Raw genomic sequence first — 23,983 nt, 5'->3', positions numbered from 1 at the left:
TTCTTGGGCACTGTTCCCCTAATAATTTGGAGTGGTGATCCACCACCTCATTGATCGGGATACCCAACTCCCCATTCGTGAATTTGGTGCTCCTGATAGGTGGAAGCCTCCTAAGCCATGTTCACACCTGTAGGGTCAGACTAATATGACTGAAAACGTTCCCTTTGTATTGTGTATTTGTTTTAAAGCAGAAATACGACATTCCCCCCTTTTTTCCTCTTATTTTTATATGTAAAGCATGTGACAATGTATAATTCCTCATTCGTACCTAAAATGGCAATTGTTTGGTGCCCCTATTATAAATCTGTAAAAATCCAGATTGTGTGCCTAACATAATGGCTGCATCAGTCAGTGTAACTCAGCAGCTACAATGTATCCTTATATTACTAAGGTAACATTACTGTATCTAGTTTTACATTTTACAGCTCACACTGCTGGGAATATTTTCAACAATTCATCACAAATAGGAAAGTGTTGCAGAAATCTTGCACTGCTTGGGAGGTGGCTAAACCCTGCTATAAAAATCAAAGGAAGCTTTAAAATTTAAGATTTCACATGTTTTGCTGCGTTAACCAGGATTATATATTTTTATATAATTGTAACAGTGTATGCCCCATAGTACCTCTCTTTCCAAATAGTACATCTGTTATGTAAGTCCTGTTAGTTGCAGGCAGTAGCAGGTTAAATCTCATGGCCTGTGTGCAGCCTATCAGGGATAGGTACAGTCCATGGGCCCGCACCTGCTTCCTGAGGAGAGGTAGAGCTAAAACGAAGTCAGTCCTGCTTTGGAGTTCGGAGTAGTCAGATGGGCTTTGAGTCTCTCCCATTGCGAAGATGAGTGGGCCCAACCTCAGGCGTAGGCCTGGGGGGCCATCTGACTCAACACCCCATACTATCGGGGTACCACCATCCAGATAGGGCTAGAACCTTGAGAGGCATTGCTGTATGTAAAGCTGATGCAGTGGCTGCTACTCAATTTAGGCCCTTGTTCACTCCCCTACTGTCTGAGTATCAGTCATTGGGCAGGAGGGATAAAGTATGCAGTGGTGTGGGTTGACATCCATACACCATGGAGCCCATCACAGCTGGAGGCGCACAGTACCAACTCAGAAGAAGAAGATCAAAAGCCTGTTCTGGTCTCAACGTAAGGCAGATCGTTCCCAGTCTCCTGAACCAACCAGTAAAGCACCAAAGATCATGTAGCAGCATGTAGATCTCCCAGAGGGATATGGGGGGGGGGTGAGGGTGCTACATTTTATATATATATATATATATATATATATATATATATATATATATATACATATGTAGAGGTATCAGTACCGTGTTAGCCGAGCTTCAATAATCAAAAAATAAATAGATGATACCGTTCTGTGGCTAACGAAATGCTTTTATTTGTGCGAGCTTTCGAGATACACTGATCTCTTCTTCCGGCGATGTTACAATGAATATTGAATAGTGAAAATATGTGACCTTTGGTGGTCACATATAACCCACACCTAGGAGCCCTACGCAAGATCGCCAGGAAACTACAACCCATCCTCCAGGAAGATACAAGACTGCAACAGGTCTTCCCTGAAGCACCCTTATTATCATACAGACAACCCCATAATCTCAAGAATATTATGGTGAGGAGTAAAGTATTCAGCAGTACAACTGAATGCGGGACAAAACCATGCCAGGACCCAAGATGCAAAACCTGCGCAATGCTCTACACAGCGGACACAATACAAATACCACACAAGAATCGGGAATACAAAATCAGAGGAGGGTTCACCTGTTCCTCCAGCAATGTCGTGTACCTCATCATGTGCATGAAATGCCCAGGGGGCTGCTACTACATAGGTGAGACAGGACAGGGGCTAAACAAGAGAATGAACCTGCATCACCACAGCATCACACGCGGAACAAGAGACAGTCCTGTTGGCAAACATTTCTCTGACTCTGGCCATAAGATGAACGATCTGAGGGTTGCCATACTCAAAGGTAATCTTAAAACCCCGAAAGAGAGACGGTTGCATGAATACAAATTTATGCAACTGTTCGGGACACTTAGCAGTGGCCTAAACAGAGATCGAAATTTTATGAGTCATTACTGACACTAGCGAACTCTCTTCCCATGAGCACTAAAGGCCATGTCTGTACATACTGTGCTATATGTATGCACACACAGCTGTCTCTCACACAAACTAATACTCCTTATTTTTCCATCCATATACACCAATAGGGACCACATAGTATCCACACACACTTTTAGTTGTGCTACAAACTCTCACATTTCCACACCCACCCACACCATTTATATCCCTCTCACTCCACACATACCTTGTGTAGAGCACTGTTTATACTGTGGGCTCTCCATTCATTTTTATTCACACTGATACACATACACACTCTTTCTTCACTTGCTTTCAGTTACCCTTTGACACCTCTAGCCATAAAACACATCCACACCGGGGGAAGGACAAGCACAGATAACATTCCAAGAGACACTGTTTTTAAGTTATCCTTGCTTCATTCATTGTAACATCGCCGGAAGAAGAGATCAGTGTACACTGGCGACACACTTTATTCGAGCTTGGCTAGTCCCACGAATTCGGGTATACCCGGGTGTATTGAGGTTTGTGACTGTTTTCTGCCCGAGTGCATTGAGTTATTTTCCAAGCAGGGATTGAAGCATTTTATTCCCGCTGGCTGCAATACTGCACAGTATATATATATATACTGCATTACAATTCATGAATTTATGCCATCTGGTAGACACGCGAAGCATTGCAGCCTATTAAATCCTAATCATTATCATTTAACAGATCAGCCGCCCATCAGCCAGGCATGAACCCAGGCTGGGAAGGCAAATGCAACGGGGCTTGTCAGAGGTGAGGAGCGGCGCATTCCAGGTATCTGCCAGGTACATACCGGGTATTTGCTCGAATAAAGTGTGTCGGTGCAGTATCTCGAAAGCTCGCACAAATAAAAGCCTTTCGTTAGCCACAGAACGGTATCATCTATTTATTTTTTGATTATATATATATATATATATATATAAATATATATATGATTGGATTTGGATTTTAGTTGCATAATGAGAAAGAAAAGGGCGTATCTTGGCAACATTTTGTAGGTGGAGACTGCCGGACTTCGTGAGGGACTGAATGTGAGGAATGAAGGAGGGATCATGGTATGTGAGAAATGAAGACCAGCATCAGGTAAAAAAAAATATTCTTTCTTTTATCTTCTATCACTGTCTTCTTTCTTCATCTGTCATTATTTTCTTCTTTTCTTTAATCTTCTTATGTCATTTGTCAATCCAAAGCCCATTGTAAATCCACAACAGGATGTTCTCTCAGCAGCTTCTTAAGGTAAAATGAGACGTACAGGCCTTATATATGTCCCATGACGTCACATTTTATGGTCAGATGGTACAGCTCCAATCCGATTGGACACTGTATCATATGCCCGCCTCTTTTTTTTTTTTTTTAAGGATGTGACGTCATCTCCAAGGGAGGTAAGTCACATCCTTAAAACTTCATGCTATATCACATGGTATTACAGCCAATGGCATTAAAGATAATCCCATTGGTTGCTGCACCATGTAATAGGTCACATTAGTTCAAAAGGATGCAACGTCCCTTTAAGGGACGATGTGTTGTGGGAGGGGGATGTATTTATTTCAATGTATTGCAGATTTTTTTTTTGCCACAGGATTGGTACCGCAGGCCAATGGGAACTTGCGGGGACCACCAGAGGGCCTCCAGACAGCCGCGAGGACCACCTGAGGACACATGCGGCCTCTGGTATCAATCATGTGGGGGTAGAGGAGCTGTGTATTAGTGTTTATTGTGGGTTGCGGGGTGGGTGAAGGGGGTATTTGGCCCTTGGTGGGTAACGGGAGGGGTTAACCCCTTCATTGCCTTAGCAGTTAGCCGCTAAGGTAAGGAAGTTGCCTGTTAATGCATTTTTATTGCATGGGATTCATGCCGGGGGTCTCCGGTGCTGATATTAATGAATATCAGCTCTGAGGACCCCCGGCAGCAATCCGATGCAGAAAAAAGCATTTCTCTAAGTCCTGCCTCGCCCCCTCTCAGCAGTTTCTCATCAGCCTCACCCCAATTTTCCTGGCGTGAGGATTTTGGGAGAATCTTGCCATTCTAGAACCGCGATAGGCCTCGATAACCTAATCGCAGCTACTAGAATTGCACGAGTTTCAGAACCTGACGATAAGCCACCCGGCGATCTTTATTGATGGCTGAAAAATTTGGCGATTCATTCCTTTATCGCCCCTTATCGAGGCTTACAGACTCGCAGTAGGCATTTTGGCCTATAAGTGCATGATAAGTGGTTTATGAACAATTATAGCATAGGCCCTTAATCTCATCTGTGAAGTAGGTAGGTGGCGAGGTCTTGGGCCATGAGGGTGGAGAGGGGTGTATTTGTAGTCGGGAGCATTTGTAGAGATATTTAGAATTGGAGGGGATCTAGGGTGTGTAGGTTTCTGTATGTGTGTGTGTGGAAGTAGGTGTTGTGGGCGTTCCATAGAGTAGAGTGAGGTTAAAGGTTAGGATGTTATGATCAGAGAGAGGAAAGGGCATCTTAGAGGATTTATAGGCAGACAGAAGTGGGCATAAACCAGGTCAAGGGAGTGGCCATTACAGGGGGTAGGAGAGGTGGTTGACTGGGTAAGACCGTTGGAACAGGTTAGAGAGATAAGATGGGCTGCTGAGGTGGCAGTGGGATTGTCAATAGGTATGTTAAAGTCTCCCAGTTTGACAGTAGGTGTGTCAGAAGAGAGGAAGTGATGGAGCTAGTCTGCAAAGTTGTCCAAAAATTGGGATTTAGGTCCAGGGGGAAGATAGATTACAGCAAAACAGAGAGAAATGGGGGAAAGAGATGGAGAGCATGGACATCAAAGGATGACATAGAGAGGGAGGGAGAAGATTCTTCATTAGCACTGTGAATACTCGTTACCCAGTGATAGTGTTGCGGGTGAATGTAAAACTAGGTCATGGCTAAAATGTTGGAGAATTAGTGGGGTATATTACTATAACATTTGGAACAGGGTATACTAAAGTAGGCCTATTTTGCCTGAAATACCCCATTCGCCAGCGTTAATGGAGCTCAATTACTGCTTTGATAAGATGATCAAGAGCAGGCCTACACAACTCCAGTCCTCGAGGGCTGCAAACGGGCCAGGTTTTGAAGATATCCCTACTTCAGCACAGCTGGCTCAATTAGTGGCTCAGTTCACTGAAACACTAATTGAACAGCTGTGCTGAAGTAGGGATATCCTGAAAACCTAGCCTTTTTGTGGCCCTTGAGGACTGGAGTTGTGCAGGCCTGATCAAGAGTGTAACATTTGGTTGGAGGCAAGGCCAGTTTAAGGGATTAAATACCCTTGCTTGATTTGGGTTTGGTTTGCCATGCTGGGGCCCAATTATTTGATGAGTTGAATTGTAATGGTTGGTGTTATGGGTTTAATCAGAGGCTCCACACAGGAGCTTTGCTACACAGGATTCCTGGCTTTTATTCATCAAAAGGAACAACTCAAATAGCTTATTCAGCAAACGAAAAATAAAGAGTCCAACATACAGGTAGCAATACCTGGAATTCTTGCTAGAGCCCTTGTGTAATGTTGCGGACTGCAGGACAGGATACGGACCCGAAGGGCAGAGGTAGGGAGTAGTACACCAACCTTGTCCTGGGATCAGAGGCCTGGGATGCAGGGGTAGTCAATTCCAGTTCCGGGGTTGAAGCAGGCAGCAGGCAAAGGGTAGTTGTCATGATCGGGGTATGAGGGGTTAATGGGATCTGTGTATATGTTGATCTGAATCCCCCTGCTTCAGCGGAATTGACTCAGGTCTAAGATGTATTCCCCCAGCAGTCTGTGTTATATTCCGGTATGTGTAGAAATCATGTCGGGAGGGAAAGAGTTAACCATATTGTGTATATGTTGATCTGCATCCCCATGCTTCAGTAGAATTAATTGCCATGTTATGTATTAACATGGAGAGAGGGTTAACTGTGTATTTGTCATAATGTAAACCCCATAGAACCATATCTCTATATGTGTTTGTGCTACAAGGCTGAAATTTGGAAATGCTTTCCTATGCAACGAAACACAGGTTGCATAGATATTGTTAATCTGATTTAAAATATGGGAGAAATAGTTATGTTATCACTGGTTTTTCTATAACTTTGGATATAAGTTTGGAGGTTCGCCAAATGGCCCCTTTGATATGTAATTGTACAATCAAAGGAGGCCACTTGAAAGGCTTCATTGCATATGCAGCCAGATCCCACAACTAGGTGATAACCATTTCACCTGTCAAAAGTGACACCCTACATGAAAGACCCCTGCCCAATAAGCATTTTTGCTAGACAGGATGGCAACGAAGGCATTATGTCATAGTTTTTCATAAATGGGCTGGCCAAGTAGCCACAGGGGAGGGTTGTATTAATGAGGGGCTGGGTAAACCCAGCTTTTTGCGTTACCTGGCAACCTGTGATTGGATCAAGATTTGTCTTCACCAATAACTGAACTGCCATGGTAGGAATGGGGGTCTGCGCCTATATAGTTGCGTGCACCCGTTATTCCTGTGTTGGTTGCTGTCGTTTTGTCGTGCTTGTTGTGACCTATAACAACTAAGGAGCTGCTATTCTGCTTAATATCTCCTTGTCCAACCTCAGTAAGTGTAAATATTTCTGTAATGTTATTTGCTTGATGTATTGTCTGTTTTGCTCATAGGAAATAAACTCATTCAGTTTACTATATCCTAGTCTTGTTCAATCTGGCCCGGTTATTGTATATATGTGCTGTTCTCTCGTGACAGTAGTCAGTTCCGTTCCGAGGTCGAGGCAGGCGGCAGGCAAGGGGTAGTCAGGTCCAAACGAGATCCAAGCACAGACAGGCAAAACAGAGGCAAAGGCAGAGCTTAGACAGTACAAGGTACCAAGAAATTTGCACGAGCAAAGTCCAGTAGCAACTGCCTACTATTTAAAGGCCAGAGGCAGCTGCTGGCAATGAGAACCAAAGAGAGGCTGATTTACTAAGTGCAGGAATGCCAGGAAGCAAAATAGTCACTGTAGTATCAGTGAGGGTGTGAAGTCATAGCCTGTCGGCAGCCATCTTGGATTTTCAGACAGATCCCTTATACCTTGGCAGAAGGGATAATACCTTTAGAGGGCAAATATAGCCTGCTGGCACTCATAGCAGCCTGTCTTTAGTCAGAGTCGGGAGGGTTCTCCAAGAAGCTGCCTTTAAAGCATGATAATCCGTGAAGCTAGGGTTCACTTGAGTCCTGCTCTCAGGCACCAAAAGCTCATGGAAAAGCCAGACCTTGATTACAGGTACAGGTACCAGGGTGTATTCCAGGGTAACAGGACTTTCCCTGTTATACTTGGTATATACAGTAGTTGGTCAAATCTCTTTGGGCTAGTGTATGTACTGGTCTGGAGTATAGCAGCAGCGGAGATCATAAGCCGCAGTAATTATGTGGGCTCAAGATCCCTTGCAGTCTAGCAAGATCATCTTATTGTTTATATAATTGAATAATGCCAGGGCCTTGTTTTTCCAAAGAAGCGCTGCATGTTTATTTAATTCAAAGGGAAGGTATGGATCCACAGGTTCTAAAACCTGCACTGGTCATATTTATGTTCCTTCATTGGTTCATGGGACACACTGCACCCTCTAAAGCATTGTGTGGTACATAACTTTTTTTTATCTTTAAGCCATACACTATATAATAAATGGTGTCTTCTTTTGTGCTCTATTTCCTATAAAGTGTACATTTTTAAGGCCCTTAAGACCATCTGGAGAATTATAGATTGCTTATTAATTATAATACATTATTACATCATTCCTGCATATGAAATATATACATTACATGGTTGGAAGAAATAACTAATTTACCTTAAATACCAATACAGTACAACAATTACTGAATGCTTTGTGCCAAATGCTAACATATCCTACTTTGGGAATTGTTATAAACCCTCTATCTAACATAAATGCTTGCATTTTTGTGTAAACACAATCAGAGATTTGCAGAAACCCAGTGAACCATGTTTGTTATAGTTGCCAGGAATAGCTACAAAAGAGGTCAGAGGTCCAATGTCTTCATGCAGAGACAGATCATGTTCTAGCTGGTACTGAGAAGGAAAAAAACAGTAGGCGATGCTTTAATGAATAGCTTATCATGTGGAACACACCATGTGATAATAGTAGTGCTGGTTAGGAAAGATGGAAGTACAAACATGAAGGGTTTAGCTTGCAAAAGGTGCATGTGTAAGAATCGTAAAACATAAAATGAGCACAGCGGAATTTTCACATTCAAATATAAAGCAATGTACAAAGCAAATTCAAATATGAAATTATCATCTCTGCCATTTAAAGTGGCAATCCAAGCGGTTTTTATTTTTTAACATTTATTGAAATAGTTTTTTACAGGATTGAAGCAGGGGGTCTCTGGAGGTGAACATTGTTAATGCCGGCTCCGGGGACCCCTTGCTCCCGGAGATACTTACCTCTATAAGGGGTGACGGTAGCTGCTCTGTGTCATTGCTAACTGGGAAGTAATGTCCGCTTTTCAAAACTCCCATGCCCTGCGGGCCAATAGGAAGCCATGACATCATCAGGATCGGCTTCCTATTGGCCCGCGTGACACGGGAGCTTTAAACTTTAAACCCAAGCTAGCTCAGCCTCTTACAGAGGTTAATCTCACCAGAAATTAATTGGGGTTCAGCTCCTGGGACCCCCTGCGTCAATTCCATGTAAAAAATTAAATAAATAAATGTAAAAAAAAAAAAAGCGCTTGGATTGCTCATTTAACATTTCAAATTTGCAATTCTGATCATTTATTTTTTAAATATATATTTAATAAGTAAGTTGCATCTAAAAGATATAGTCATAGTGACGGAAAGCGATAAAAAAAGAAAGCACCCAAAACGTTATTACAAATTGGCAAGATTCTCTTGCCTATATTTAAAAAATGCATAAGCGTGTTTGTGAGTGCAATTGTCATTGAAGTGAACAGCTTGTTGACTTAAATTCTTTAGTGAATCTAGCCGTTTAATGAATCTATACCATTGGATTGGAAGTGTTAGCTCAGTACAAATCAGTAGCAGAGGAGGGGAATGTTGTTTAAAGTTAACCTTGTATGAACTGTATCTTCTAAGGTATTAGCAACCTGATTTGAATTACAGGTAAAACTAAAGTCCCACATCTCGGCCGCTTGTCTAAAGGGAAGGTGCTGTGAGCCTATGAGAAGTGAAGTTAATGAAGAATTTCCTAGGTAGGCCATAATATTCATATTACGGGGCATATACACACATATTACATAAAAATATCTAAACATATTATACTACTATTAAAAGAATAATGATTAAGTTCTGTGAGAGACGGTACTATGGGAAATTACACAGTGTAAATAAATAGCACTGCATAGTTCCTGAGAATTGTGCTGTGTAAAAGTGAAAAAAAGGCGCTAACTCTACTAGTGTTCACTACTAATATAAAGTGAATTAATCTTAAATCTAGTGATATAAAAAATGTAAAATAGTGCACACGTGATAAATGACGTGAATAAATGTGTACATAAACCTCCTGCTCAAACCCAGCTGGTTAGGGACTGATTCTACTGGTCCCTCAATTCGTACAGATTCGTATGTGATCCAGGGGGAGCATGGAAGGAAAATGAAAATTAAACACAATCTAAGTGTAGACTGTTTGATAATAAATGGGTTAATACAATGGTGTATCTTGGCTCGTATGTGTTGCCTACTCACAGGATTCAGACAAAAAACGGGCAGTGTGACACAGTGGTCTTAGCGGAATGGATCTGTATATTCCGCCACCTCCGGTGCGCCTGCGATGCGTGGGATACTGCTACGCTGGACGTTCCCTCCTCTCAGCCCCCTCCTGGGTGCTAGGGCATCGGACGCTCCGGTCCCTGCACTGCCCGTTGGTTTCGGTGTGTGTCTTTGGCTCCCTCAGATGCGTGCCATCAAGTCTCAACCGGTGGACTCTGATGGGTCACTTCCGGTTCAGTCGCGATACGTCACTTCCGGTGGAGGGCTCCCAATCTCTGTCCCTGCTTCTCTCTCCCAGTAGGCGGGTACCACTCTACGCGTTTCGCCAATCGGTACGTGGCTTCGTCAGGAGTGTCCTACGCGTTTCGCCAATCAGTACGTGGCTGACGAAGCCACGTACCGATTGGCGAAACGCGTAGAGTGGTACCCAGGAGGGGGCTGAGAGGAGGGAACGTCCAGCGTAGCAGTATCCCATGCATCGCATGCGCACTGGAGGTGGCGGAATCCACAGATCCATTCCGCTAAGACCACTGTGTCACACTGCCCGTTTTTTGTCTGAATCCTGTGAGTAGGCAACACATACGAGCCAAGATACACCATTGTATTAACCCATTTATTATCAAACAGTCTACACTTAGATTGTGTTTTATTTTCATTTTCCTTCCATGCTCCCCCTGGATCACATACGAATTAGTTCCTGAGAATTGTCTGTAATTCTATGCTAACAACACACAATGCATTGTGTTATACATGGGAAGGGCAAAGAAGTGGGCTAACAGCCAACAGTGAGACGTTATCAACGTTATTGCAACCTGTGGCACCATCCTGTGAGGGTAGCACAATAGCCCTGCCCCCTTCATGCACAGGGCTGATTCAAAACAATGCCCACTTTTCCCACTGGAGCGTTGCGTATGTCCCACTGCAACGTTCCATGGGTTGCAATTATATTGGTACATCTGTACATGGCACTTCACTGTAGAATGAGATACTCCACTGTGTGTGATACCATAACTCTAGGTAGCAAGCATTGATGGTAATCATCATATATGTGTAGCCAGGGCTGGACCAGACTGCCTCTCTACCTCCTGTCACGTAAGTCCTTTGTAGCTACAGGCTGTGACAGGCTATCCTAGGGCTTTAAACCCCCTCATGCTGACTCTCTGAGTGACAGAAGAGGTGGTGCCACAAGGGTCTGTGTACAGCCAATAGTGGTACAGACCTTGTGCCATCCCCTTCTGGTGCATCAGAGACGAAGTACTAAATTATAGTTCAGCTCCCACCCTGCTGGGGTGAGGAAGCAAGAAGTTGAGCTCCCGTCTGGCAGTGAGACATGCATTCAGTCCCTCATGGGCTGACTGAGCAAGAGAGATTATAGGCCTCAAGTCTACCAGAGAGCCAAGGCACCATCCAGAGGTCTGGGGCCCAGATCAATCCTCATGCATACGCTGTACTGCTAGCAGTGGCTGCTACAATAAATCATCCCCTTTTGTATACCCCTGCTGAGCTCTCGGTCTATTGGGTAGAGGTAAGGATGGAAACTGCCCTAGTGGGGGACAGTCTCTGGAAATCCTGGAGCCCACTGGAGCTGGAGGCGCTGACACGCTGAGTGAACATTGACGAACTACAAAAGCTTTCCTGTTCCCCACACCATCACGGACCACTCAGCTCTCCTGGACCCTCACAGGTATGCACGCACCACAAACAGAAGTAACCAGTAGCAACATCTTCCAAAGGGGGGGGGAAACTGTGCTACATATGAAAAGAGGTTTTTGAAGTAATTGTCAGAAATTATAAACATATCCATTGTGCTCAATAGAATTATTTCATAATTTGAGTATGATAATCATTATCTGAGTATAACAGGAAGCCAGGAGCTGCTTCCATATTCACGGAGAGGTACTGTACAGTAGCTTTAGTACCTATTATATTTGGCTGACCATATATTTTAGTTTAGTTCATATATTTTAGCTCTTTACTTTGTGCCCAGGACAAACTTGAAAATGAGGGGTAACTATCAATGTATTTTTTTCCTGGTAATTTTAAATTAAATATATTTTAGTTTGATGCTTGGACTGTTCAAATCTCAAACACCATACAGAACACCAATAGAGGTGTGTATCTTTCATTTTATACAGTGTATATAATTGGTCGACAAATCACCCAAAAATCTACTCGCCGAAACAAAAAATCTACTCGCCACCTAGCCACGCCCATAGCCCCATCCCACTTTAAAACATTTTTTGAAAATTCCTAGTAAGAATTAATAACATTAGCTTTTGACATAAGTTTATTTATTGTATTACATATATACTTTACTACAATTAGTCCTTGTTACATGTGTTTGTGTGTGTGTCTGTGTGACTAGTTTCCTGCACCCATTAACCAGTGTCTGGATGCCCCTGCTTCACAATATCTAAAGAAGCAATCCTACCTGGGATCTTACCTAATCCGCAGTCCCTCAATGTCCAGGTAACCTCATTTCCGCAATGTTATACATTGGAGGGGATGTGTTCCCTACCTGTCTTATGGGTTAGGGGGAAATCCGATGTCTCCTGTGTGAAGCTTGAGAGTCAGAAGGAAGAAAGCAGTATAGGTTATTTCGGTGTAGGTATAGGGCAGTTAAGATATATAGGGTAAATAAGATATCCAGAGAGACAGAGTGAGAGAGAGCGTGAGAGAGAGCGTGAGAGAGAGCGTGAGAGAGACAGAGTGTGAGAGACAGAGTGGGAGAGACAGAGTGTGAGAGACAGAGTGTGAGAGACAGAGTGTGAGAGACAGAGTGTGAGAGACAGAGCGTGAGAGACAGAGCGTGAGAGACAGAGCGTGAGAGACAGAGCGTGAGAGACAGAGCGAGAGAGACAGAGCGAGAGAGACAGAGCGAGAGATACAGAGCGAGAGAGACAGAGCGAGAGAGACAGAGCGAGAGAGACAGAGCGAGAGAGACAGAGCGAGAGAGACAGAGCGAGAGAGACAGAGCGAGAGAGACAGAGTGGGTGGCTGACTGGATGGCTAGATGGCTGGGTGGCTGGCTGGCTGACTGGTGACTGAGTCGGTTGGTGGGTACTTCTGATGTCACACACACACACTCACATCAACACTCACAGTCAATCCCCCCCCCCAACACACACACACACACACACTCCCCCACACACGCTCTCACACTCTCTTCCCCCCCCCACACACACTCACACACACACACACACACAGACACACACACGCACGCACGCACACACACACACACACACACACACACTCTCCCACACTCTCCCCCCCACACACAATGCAGGGATTGAAACCACAAATAGGAGGTCAGCCACGCACCACCAGCCACGACAATCGCCCCCCCCCCCCCCGCGCCCATCTCCAACAACCCAGATGGCCTAGGGAGGCAGGGTAATGCTGGAGGCATTGGAGCGCCGGGACACAAGGGAAGCCCAGAACCGTGGGAGGCAGAGGGCCCACTGGAGGCAGAGGAACAGAGGGATTGCGGGGCGGGGGAGAGAGATTGTGGGGCGTCACACGCACACACTCTCTCCCACACACACACACACACACACCAACACTCACAGTCTCTCCCCCACACACACACAAACACATTCTCCCCCACACACACTCTCACACTCTACATCTCCCGCACGGGGGAGGGATGAGCACAGATAACATTCCAAGAGACACTGTTTTTAAGTATACCCTTTGCTTGCTTCATTCATTTTAACATCGCCGGAAGAAGAGATCAGTGTATCTCGAAAGCTCGCACAAATAAAAGCATTTCGTTAGCCACAGAATGGTATTGTCTATTTATTTTTTGATTTTATATACATATATATATATATATATATATATATATATATATATATATATATATATATATATATAAAAAAAACAGAAATAGCCGTGTTAGTCCAGTTGCGATAGTGCAGCATAAATTACTTCTTCAGTATTAGGTGATACCATTTTTATTTGGACTAACAATTTATGTCATAGACTATGGTATATCAGTATTGCAGACCTGAAAAAGAGAGGAGAACTCTCGGAACTTGTCCTATAGCATAAATTGTTAGTCTAAATAAAAAAGGTATCACCTAATACTGAAGAACTCATTTATTCTGCACTATATATAGTGGGTTCCATATATATATATATATATATATATATACACAGTATTATAATTAATAGTTGATGGATGGAGCGCATTTGGAAGAAACAAGACCATATTTTCCACTGTACTTCAAGAAGAAAGGTTTTGACCAGAGTATTCTGCCTGTGCTCATATGGATGTGAAACCTGAACCCTAAATGCAAAGATAATTCAGAGGCGTCAGACAACGCAAAGAAGTATGGAGAGATGTATGCGTGGAATTACCTGAAGAGGCAGGAAAAAGAAGGAATGTGTTTGAAACTAAACACAAGTCTGTGACATCATCTCATGGGAGCGGGACCTCCAAGGTAAGTGTATTCTGTGTGTGTGTGTGTGTGTGTGTGTGTGTATGCGTGCTTTAATTGGTTGGTGTCCGCCACTCTCTCCTGAACTCCCAAGTGTGCCCTTGGGACCCCTGCTCTAAGAGACTTATTCTATATCTGCCGAAGCAGACGATCTGGCCCTTTTCAGCCAAAAGTTCCCATTGAAGACTTTGGGGGCTATACAGTAGGGTAAGCCCTAAGTAACCCCAAAAAGTAGTGCGTGTAGTACTCTTACTTTTACAATTGTAGATTCAAAGATAGCACAAACTGACAAATATAGCTTTCTTTAGTGATTGGCACTTGGCCTTGTGTTGTTATTGTGGTTCTAAATACATTTAGGAATTTTTGGTTCTAAAAATCTTGAGTTTTGTATTTGGTCTTAGCATGTAAGCTTCTGGCAGTGTTCTGACCCACCCGATTTTGCTCATTTCTAATTGAAAGCCTAAAAAAATATATATAAGCCTGATCCCAGCAAAAATGTTTTTACATATACTTGTATACAGTAGGCTAACTGGACTTGGGTTCCATAAAGGCGAAGTACATTTTATAAGGGGTTTCACAGAGTCAGAAATGTAGGCAACTCATCCCTGTATGAGGTTTTGGGGATTTAGCTGAATAGCAGCAATACATGAAATATCACTCCTCATTTTCTTAACCTATGTCTACTGTACATACACTTATTTTCTGTTAAAGTTTACGTTTCAGATACACCACAGGAGTTCCTTTCCCAGGCAAAAGGCAATATGAGGTGAGAAAAGGATCATGCTGGCTGTGCAGGTATAGGCCTGCATAATGGAACTATAACATTCAAAAAATAGGTGTTTCATTTTAACAAATTTTATGATAAGGACAGAACATAATGAACATGATGTATTTGAAGCAGCGGATAAAACATTAAGTACTCAAAAGCTTACAGGCAAAATGCTTTGATATTATTTCATTCAAATATTATTTTAACCTTTCCAGTGCTTAGAGGCCTACAATGCATTGCAATGCCTCTCCCACGCTAAAGATGCTCAATGTCCATCAAAGAATTGAAAAAGTAGAATATTATTGTAAGGTTCTGAGTGTTTGAAAAATGTCAGAAAGGACTAGGTTATTTTTACATGCATGGCATTTTCTCTATATTTGTTTTTTCTAAATTTCTCTCAATTTCCTGTATCCCAGTGTTTCAACTGTTCTTAAAGTATCATATGGATTTAGAAGAGTTTACTGCCACAAATGTTAAGGTGTCCACATTACTATATATGTCAATGCATTGATTACACCACAACCTCATACTGTACTTGCAAAGACTAAAGTAATCAGTAATAAGTAAAAGTCATCAAATATAAGTTCTGCACTAGAAAAATTGCTTATGACTCTGTGTGGAAGTGGGTTCACAGATTAGCATTTTGCTGCCTGATACTTTATTTGCAAGACTCTTGAATGTAGCAATGTAGAAGTAGGCCTATGCTGTGTGAGATAATGCTTGCCACTCACAAATTCATAAAGCAGGCTCCTGACCTCTTGTTATCACACTGGTAGTCTTTGGTACTGCCGTATGCTGCCTACTACAGTATGCTAGACCTTCTTATTGCAGTCTGTCCTGCTGATACTACAGAACATGTTCAGAGAAGGAGACAGACCAGATCTTGTGCGGCCAGCTGTGATAATAACTGTACTCAAACCACACATTGTCATCCCTTTTATTAATTGATAGATAAAAAGACAGAAATGTAAGAGAAAAAAGGAGGATGATAATGTACAGTATGTTGTGTATATATTGATATTGTGTATACTTAGAACAAATATCAAAGAAAATTATGATTTAACAGCACAAATAATCAAACATAAAATACAAAAATTATTAAAACAAACCCTGACATCCTCCTGTGATAGAATATGTATCAGACAGGGGAAATCCCCTATGAAGATACTGATGGACCCCTAATACCCAAGGCAAGGGAAAAAAGCCTATTACCACAAAATATATGAAGAACAAGGGGTTAACAATAACCCCTTGAACCTACAAGGACGGCCTCACTCCTAGTAAATATAAAACCACACAGCAAGCATAGATAACACATGCACCAAATTGTCTAATACATGCTGATGTCAAATACATATGTAGCCGGGCTGCCCTCGCCCGCATTTGTTGTTGTCGGGTGGGAGGGTTGCAGCAGGGCAGGGTACACTCCGGTATATCGGAGGTTCCGCGATATCAGGGCGCCGCCATGTTGAGGGTTGGCGCAGGCGCAGAATGTGTGGAGCAGGAGGTCGCGCATGCGCGGGCATAGCAACCAAAGCCCGCGAAGGAGGAGTAGTTCCCATAGGTTGGAGCATAGGGAACTACGAGTCTCAGCGGCCCCGCGAGACCACATGACACCAGGGAACCAATCGGGTGGTTGGGAGAGAGGAAGGAAGGGAGATATAGGGTCGGAGGGCGCGCACGTTGTTCAGAGCTAGCGGGAGGAGGAAGGAGACGGAGCTCCAGGTGTAGGGAGGCATTCAGCCCCTACCTAGGCCTTATACCCCATGCCCAGTTAGGCCCTGAGTCCCCGTAGAGTGGAGCAGAGATAGGGATTGGCCCTAGACAGGGTCCGGGTTCCCCTTATTGTGCCGTTCAGTGATCACTTAAAGAGACAGTGTTTATCTAGCAGGAGGTCTGGGCTCAGACCCTGCTACTGTGGCTGCAGTTTGTCTGGGTGGGATCGCCCCTGACGCCTATTGCTGGAGCCACCTCGCATCTGACCCTTTGTGAAGATCCTTGGCAGGCCCGGGTACTGGAGTGCCCGGCAGGTAATCAACACGTGCACCAACTATATCACCAGTCATACAGGACATAGTGGCTGCGCATTCACCCATACATATTCGTTATCTCACTTGAGGGTGGGGGACATATTGTGTTGGGGTATTGGACACAGGGTGGGATCACCCGGGGAAGGAGGGGAAAGAAGCGTCCTGCGAGATGCAGTAGATAGTGTCTCCTCTAGGGAGGGACACCTGTTGAGAGATATATATATATATATATATATATATATATATATATATATATATATATATATATATATATATATATATATATATATATATATATATGTATATATATATATGAGCCTATGCAGACAAGTAAAGTCATTCGGTTGTTTATATGCTGTGTGTGTGTATTGATATATAATTGTCCTGCGAGGAACCACTCCCCCTCTGGTGGGAGCCATCTCAGGTGGAGGCGCTGCACCAAGTATGAGGTATCATCTATTATTACGCGTGCCCCAGGCTCTCTGTGGTGGAGGCTTAGGCCCTGTGAGCCTACTGATAACTTTTTTTTTAAAATCTTGTTTCTCTTCTACAGCATATGGTAGCAGTCTGTGTTCACTAGGAAACAGGGCTACACATATATTATATACATACACCGTAAATGCAGTTGGTATAATCAAGGCAAACCAGGCACAGTACCAAAAAGAGACTGTTAGTATGGGATCAACAATGGTTAACAGTTCATATCAGTTACCATAGTCCATGAGACCATCCATGCCACACTGTGATAGTAAAATGCCCAAAGGGTAAAGATCTTCCAATTGAGGGGTCCATCCGCAGGGGAGTCAGGGAAAAACAAACGCCCTATATATATATAGTCAATGTTGGCAGATGGCACTCACTTGTATCATAGATATATTTGGTGCTTGTCCCGTAATAATAAGATAAATAAAGTATCCTTACCGGGCAGACCCTTTTCAGTAGACTTTACAGAAAGAATGAGACAGCACGCAAATTAATCCAAATTAAAAATGTATTGCAGGTAAATGGCACACACCGACATTTCGGTCCTACAAACAGGACCTTTCTCAAGGGAGTGGCTCAGTATATATATATATATATATATATATATATATATATATATACATTTCTCTGACTCTGGCCATAAGATGAACGATCTGAGGGTTCCCATACTCAAAGGTAATCTTAAAACCCCGAAAGAGAGACGGTTGCATGAATACAAATTTATGCAACTGTTCGGGACACTTAGCAGTGGCCTAAACAGAGATCAAAATTTTATGAGTCATTACTGACAGTAGTGAACTCTCGTCCCATGAGCGCTAAAGGCCATGTCTGTACATACTGTGCTATATGTATGCACACACAGCTGTCTCTCACACATACTTATACTCCTTGTTTTTCCATCCCTATACACTAATAGGGACCACTAAGTATCCACACACACTTTTAGTTGTGCTACAAACTCTCACATTTCCACACCCACCCACACCATTTATATCCACTCCCACTCCACACACACCTTGTGTAAAGCACTGTATATACTGTGGGCTCTCCATTCATTTTTATTCACACTGATACACATACACACTCTTTCTTCACTTGCTTTCAGGAACCTTTTGACACCTCTAGCCATAAAACACATCCACACCGGAGGAAGGAACAGCACAGATAACATTCCAAGAGACACTGTTTTTAAGTATACCTTTTGCTTCATTCATTGTAACATCGCCGGAAGAAGAGATCAGTGTATCTCGAAAGCTCGCACAAATAAAAGCAGTTCGTTAGCCACAGAACGGTATCATCTATTTATTTTTTGATTATTGAAGCTCGGCTAACACGGTACTGATACCTCTACATGTATATATATATATATATATATATAGACCATACGATACCGGTTGCAACACGACATCAAGGGACAGCACGCAGGTAAGTAAATCAAAAATGTTCTATATTTGATAGAAGACACAAAAGTCTTCTATCAAATATAGAACATTTTTGATTTACTTACCTGCGTGCTGTCCCTTGATGTCGTGTTGCAACCGGTATCGTATGGTCTGTTATTGCTTTATGGGATAAGCACCAAAACTTATTTACTTGCATATGGTGTGCCGGCTGTGCATTGGATTCTATATATATATATATATATATATATATATAAATATATACCATACACCTTTTAAGTTATAGTGGGTGAAAAGGGTGACAAGAAACCTCCACCGTATAGCATATAGCAAATAAAAAGATCACTTGTGAGCACATTCACATGTCATAGACAGGTCTGCAACCCTGCCTTTCACCATTACCACCTAGTATACCTTCTGGCAATGTTCTGACCCACCTGATTTGGCTCATTTCTAATTGAAAGCCTAAAAAAAATATATATAAGCCTGATCCCAGCAAAAATGTTTTTACATATACTTGTATACAGTAGGCTAACTGGACTTGGGTTCCATGAAGGCGAAGTACATTTTATAAGGGGTTTCACAGAGTCAGAAATGTAGGCAACTCAACTCGGTAGGCACTTTATAGTGCTTCCACTGCAGCAAGGGATTCTGCAACAGGGATATCCTTAAAACCTGACCTGGTGGTGGCCCTTGAGGTCTTGAGATGTAGGCACTCATAAAAGACAACCTTTCTGTTGACTGAATGCCACTGCATTTGTTTTTTGACAAGGTCAGCTAGACAAGAATGTGAACACTAATGATGTGTATTTTTTTTTTGGTACATAATTGCTGTATCCCTTCTCACAGTTTGTGTCTGTGTAACACAGTTTTTGTTGCTGTTTTTTGTCTTGGTTGTTTCCAATCAGTAGCTTTTGTAACAGTGACTTCGCAACATCATAAATTCAAGGACTACTTTAACACTAGACCACTTCTTATGTTTAAGTTGTCTTCCATATTGTATTCAAATTCCCAATATGGACTTGTCTAAAACCAGTATTAACACCATGCTCTTTTTTAAATTTTACTAAAAATAAAAACTCAAAGGTTCCTCCTCTGTGACCTATTATCAGTTTAAAGTTCTGATCCTCCAAGAGATGAGAGTCCTAACACATTCTGATTTAAAGAGTATGAGTCTTTAGTTAAAAACCCCACAAGGCATTTCAGAGAGCACAAACAAAAGAACATACACTCAGAACAAATGTACAATATTTGTGTTACCTACAGGAACTGCATAGAAGATTCTGTCTTTTGAGGATAAAAAATGGCATTATTTATTCCTGTCAGTTGGTAATGCCTTTGACTCTGCTGATCAATATCACTGCAGCATCGGTTACTATGGGGATGAAGCTTTCCTTCACTCAATAAACCCCAAGTTCCTTTTCTACAAAGGTGAGCAAAATACTTTTAAAAGAATGATTTATCTTTGTAATGCCTTCTGGGGATATGCAACTATCACTATAAAGATATGTAGACTCGCTTTGAAATGCAGAATATGATGTTTTTGCTTCAGGCAAGCAATAGCTTAAAACCATTTGTTTATCCAAAAAAAAATCAATCTTTAAATTATGTACCAAAAGGAATTAGGTTAGAATGTATGTACATGTGTGTGTGTTTGTGTGTGTGTGTGTGTGTGTGTGTATGTGTATATATATATACATATACACATACACATATACACACACACACACACACACACACACACACACACACACACACACACACACACACACACACAAGAAATATAATTAAAATAAATACACAGACAGCTAATAAACAATCTTCTCCTGTGGTAAACCCACAGATATCAAGTTCTGCTAGTTAGAAAATGGCGGGGCCTATCCCTCATGGGATTCTCTTGCATAGAGCAAATTAATATTGTGGGAGTGGGCAGTGACATAATAACAGCGCACTACATATGCCTGAAAAATCACCTGATACTACACTTAAATAAAGGACAGATCAGGAAAACCATGCATGAAAGGGGCAGAAATTATACAAAAATGAATCATGTGCATAGCCCTAGATAAACGAAAAATGGCAGACACCAATAAAGAACCAAATAAAGAGACACAGCTGAAATAAGCTGTATATAAGATATTATTCTCTTAGGATTCACCTGGGTCAGCCTAGTGACATGATGGGATCCTCCACAGATTCAGACTATCAGATGAAAGGTAATTGGTGCAGGCCAAGTGTATAAATCCGCCCCTTATCAAATCTCACACAATTATTATTAGATCTTGTGGCAAAAGTTTGCAAATGCAGAGTTATGAATTACAATGCTGTTCTTGAATAGTTAAGGTCATAATCTATATAGAATGGGGGGAAATCATTTGGTTGAAGAAATTAACGCTTTTATTGTACAGTATTAGTTTTGTGTATCAGAAGCCCAAGTATGTATGGATGGATGGATGGATATCTTTATTTAATATATGGCGCCATTTATTAAATAGCACTTCACAGCAGTAATACATGTGACATAATAATATAACACATAGTGGGAATAAGCGCTTCAGACATGAGTAACAATAGGAAAGGGGATCCCTAACCCGAAGAGCTTACAATCTAAGTGGTAATTAGGGAGAACTTACAGAGACAGTAGGAGGATGTTAAGTACTAAAGTGTTCTTTCCGCCTAATGTTGCAATATACTATTACACAGACTACCCTAGGTTAAAGGTATTTGTAAATATTTATGGAGGCAATCAATTTATTTTGAAGACGTTTCATTAAATTATTCTGAACTCTTCTAAGGGCAAGCAAAATGAATTCTCATGCACCCGTGTAAAGCAGAAAGGATGCAACAATATCTATTAAAAAACTTATTGATTTGTTTATTTGTGTGTACTTCTACTATAGTGATAAAGCTATTCTATCCAGTTCTGATCCATTTTAATAATAATCATTCTGGAGATGACACAGGCTGGGGTAAAATTGATTTCCTGTATGAGACAAATGACCCTTAGGCCTTTGTTGTGCTCCAACCTACTGCCTTGAATTGACTCTTGCTAAAATGTTATGCTTCAGAAAAAAAGGTGTATCTGAATAGTATAAAAAGTGGATGTCAAAAACCATAATAAAAGAGGATTACAACCTCTATCTGCAGGTTACCACTGCCAAAGATTATTTGAGAAGGATATCACACTATTGCTACATACAGTAGTAATAAATATGTTTGCTCCGGGACAGGTCAGACATGTTTTGTTTTGCTATGTACTGTAGTACAAACCTGTGTAACAGCCACAGGGTAAGGAAGATACATTAAAGTGACAAGTTAACATCTATTTTACAAGCCCTCTCAGCTGATGGATGGTCGAAGAGGTGGTGTACAATAAAATGTCTTTCGTGAATTTCCTGAGTCTGAGTATGGATTGCAGACTTATTATGACCTATACCTTCATTTTAATTTTTTTTAAACTTGTATTTTATTGGTTTTACAAATTATAAATGGGGAGGGTTGGTAGAGGGGGTACAGAAAAGGAAGGGATTGGATTGGAGGAAGGGATTGGAGTGGGAGGGGGGAGGGGGAGAGGGGGATACATCCAAATAATCTTCAAGTAATTATCAAACAGGGAGCATACAAATCGACCTCTGCCTTCATTTTTGCTAGTGTAGTCATCACCTGTAACAATTGTGAACTTTGATACCCTTTAATGAACCAAGAGAAAAAGTAATTATTTATGTTATAATTGATGAACTGTTAAAGGCAGGGGTGGCCAGCTCCAGTCGTTAACCTGTTGGTGACTATTGAGGACTAGAGTTGGCCACTCCCGTGTTAAGGCCTTATAACTGGTTCAACGTAGGAGCCCACTTTGCAGTACATTGAGGGAATAATGAAGAAAATTATTCGAAAAAATCCATATTTTTAGAGCAAAATATTTCTCACTAGGAGTTTCTGATATAAAGTGCATCTGTTTTACTAGTCTAATAGCACCTTCATTATTATTCATGTTATTCACATACGAAAGACACTCACAAGTTACATTTATCACAGCATTTGTTCTTCCGGGAAACTGACAAATTCCTATATCCTGTGTTGTGATCTGAAGAATGTAGCTTCTGAGCAATATATTCCAAATCTGTAACTATTAAATGAGAGTATGTATGTATATCTATATATATATATATATATATATGTAGAGGTATCAGTACCGTGTTAGCCGAGCTTCAATAATCAAAAAATAAATAGATGATACCGTTCTGTGGCTAACGAAATGCTTTTATTTGTGTGAGCTTTCGAGATACACTGATCTCTTCTTCCAGCGATGTTACAATGAATGAAGCAAGCAAAAGCTATACTGTAAACAGTGTCTATTGGAATGTTATCTATGCTTGTCCTTCCCCCTGTGTGGATGTGTTTTATGGCTGGAGGTGTCAAAAGGTTCCTCATAAAATTTCCACCGCCACAGCATCACACGCGGAACAAGAGACAGTCCTGTTGGCGAACATTTCTCTGACTCTGGCCATAAGATAAACGATCTGAGGGTTGCCATACTCAAAGGTAATCTTAAAACACCGAAAGAGAGACGGTTGCATGAATACAAATTTATGCAACTGTTCGGGACACTTAGCAGTGGCCTAAACAGAGATCGAAATTTTATGAGTCATTACTGACACAAGTGAACTCTCTTCCCATGAGCGCTATAGACCATGTCTGTACATACTGTGCTATATGTATGCACACACAGCTGTCTCTCACACATACTTATACTCCTTGTTTTTCCATCCCTATACACCAATAGGGACCACATAGTATCCACACACACTTTTAGTTATGCTACTAACTCTCACATTTCCACACCCACCCACACCATTTATATCCGCTCCCACTCCACACACACCTTTTGTAAAGCACTGTATATACTGTGGGCTCTCCATTCATGTTAATTCACACTGATACACATACACATTCTTTCATCACTTGCTTTCAAGAACCTTTTGACACCTCCAGCCATAAAACACATCCACACAGGGGGAAGGACCAGCACAGATAACATTCCAATAGACACTGTTT

Source organism: Ascaphus truei, chromosome 7 (genome assembly GCF_040206685.1).
Source record: "Ascaphus truei isolate aAscTru1 chromosome 7, aAscTru1.hap1, whole genome shotgun sequence".
NCBI classification, from domain to species: domain Eukaryota; kingdom Metazoa; phylum Chordata; class Amphibia; order Anura; family Ascaphidae; genus Ascaphus; species Ascaphus truei.
Note: the sequence above shows the minus strand (reverse complement) of the source record.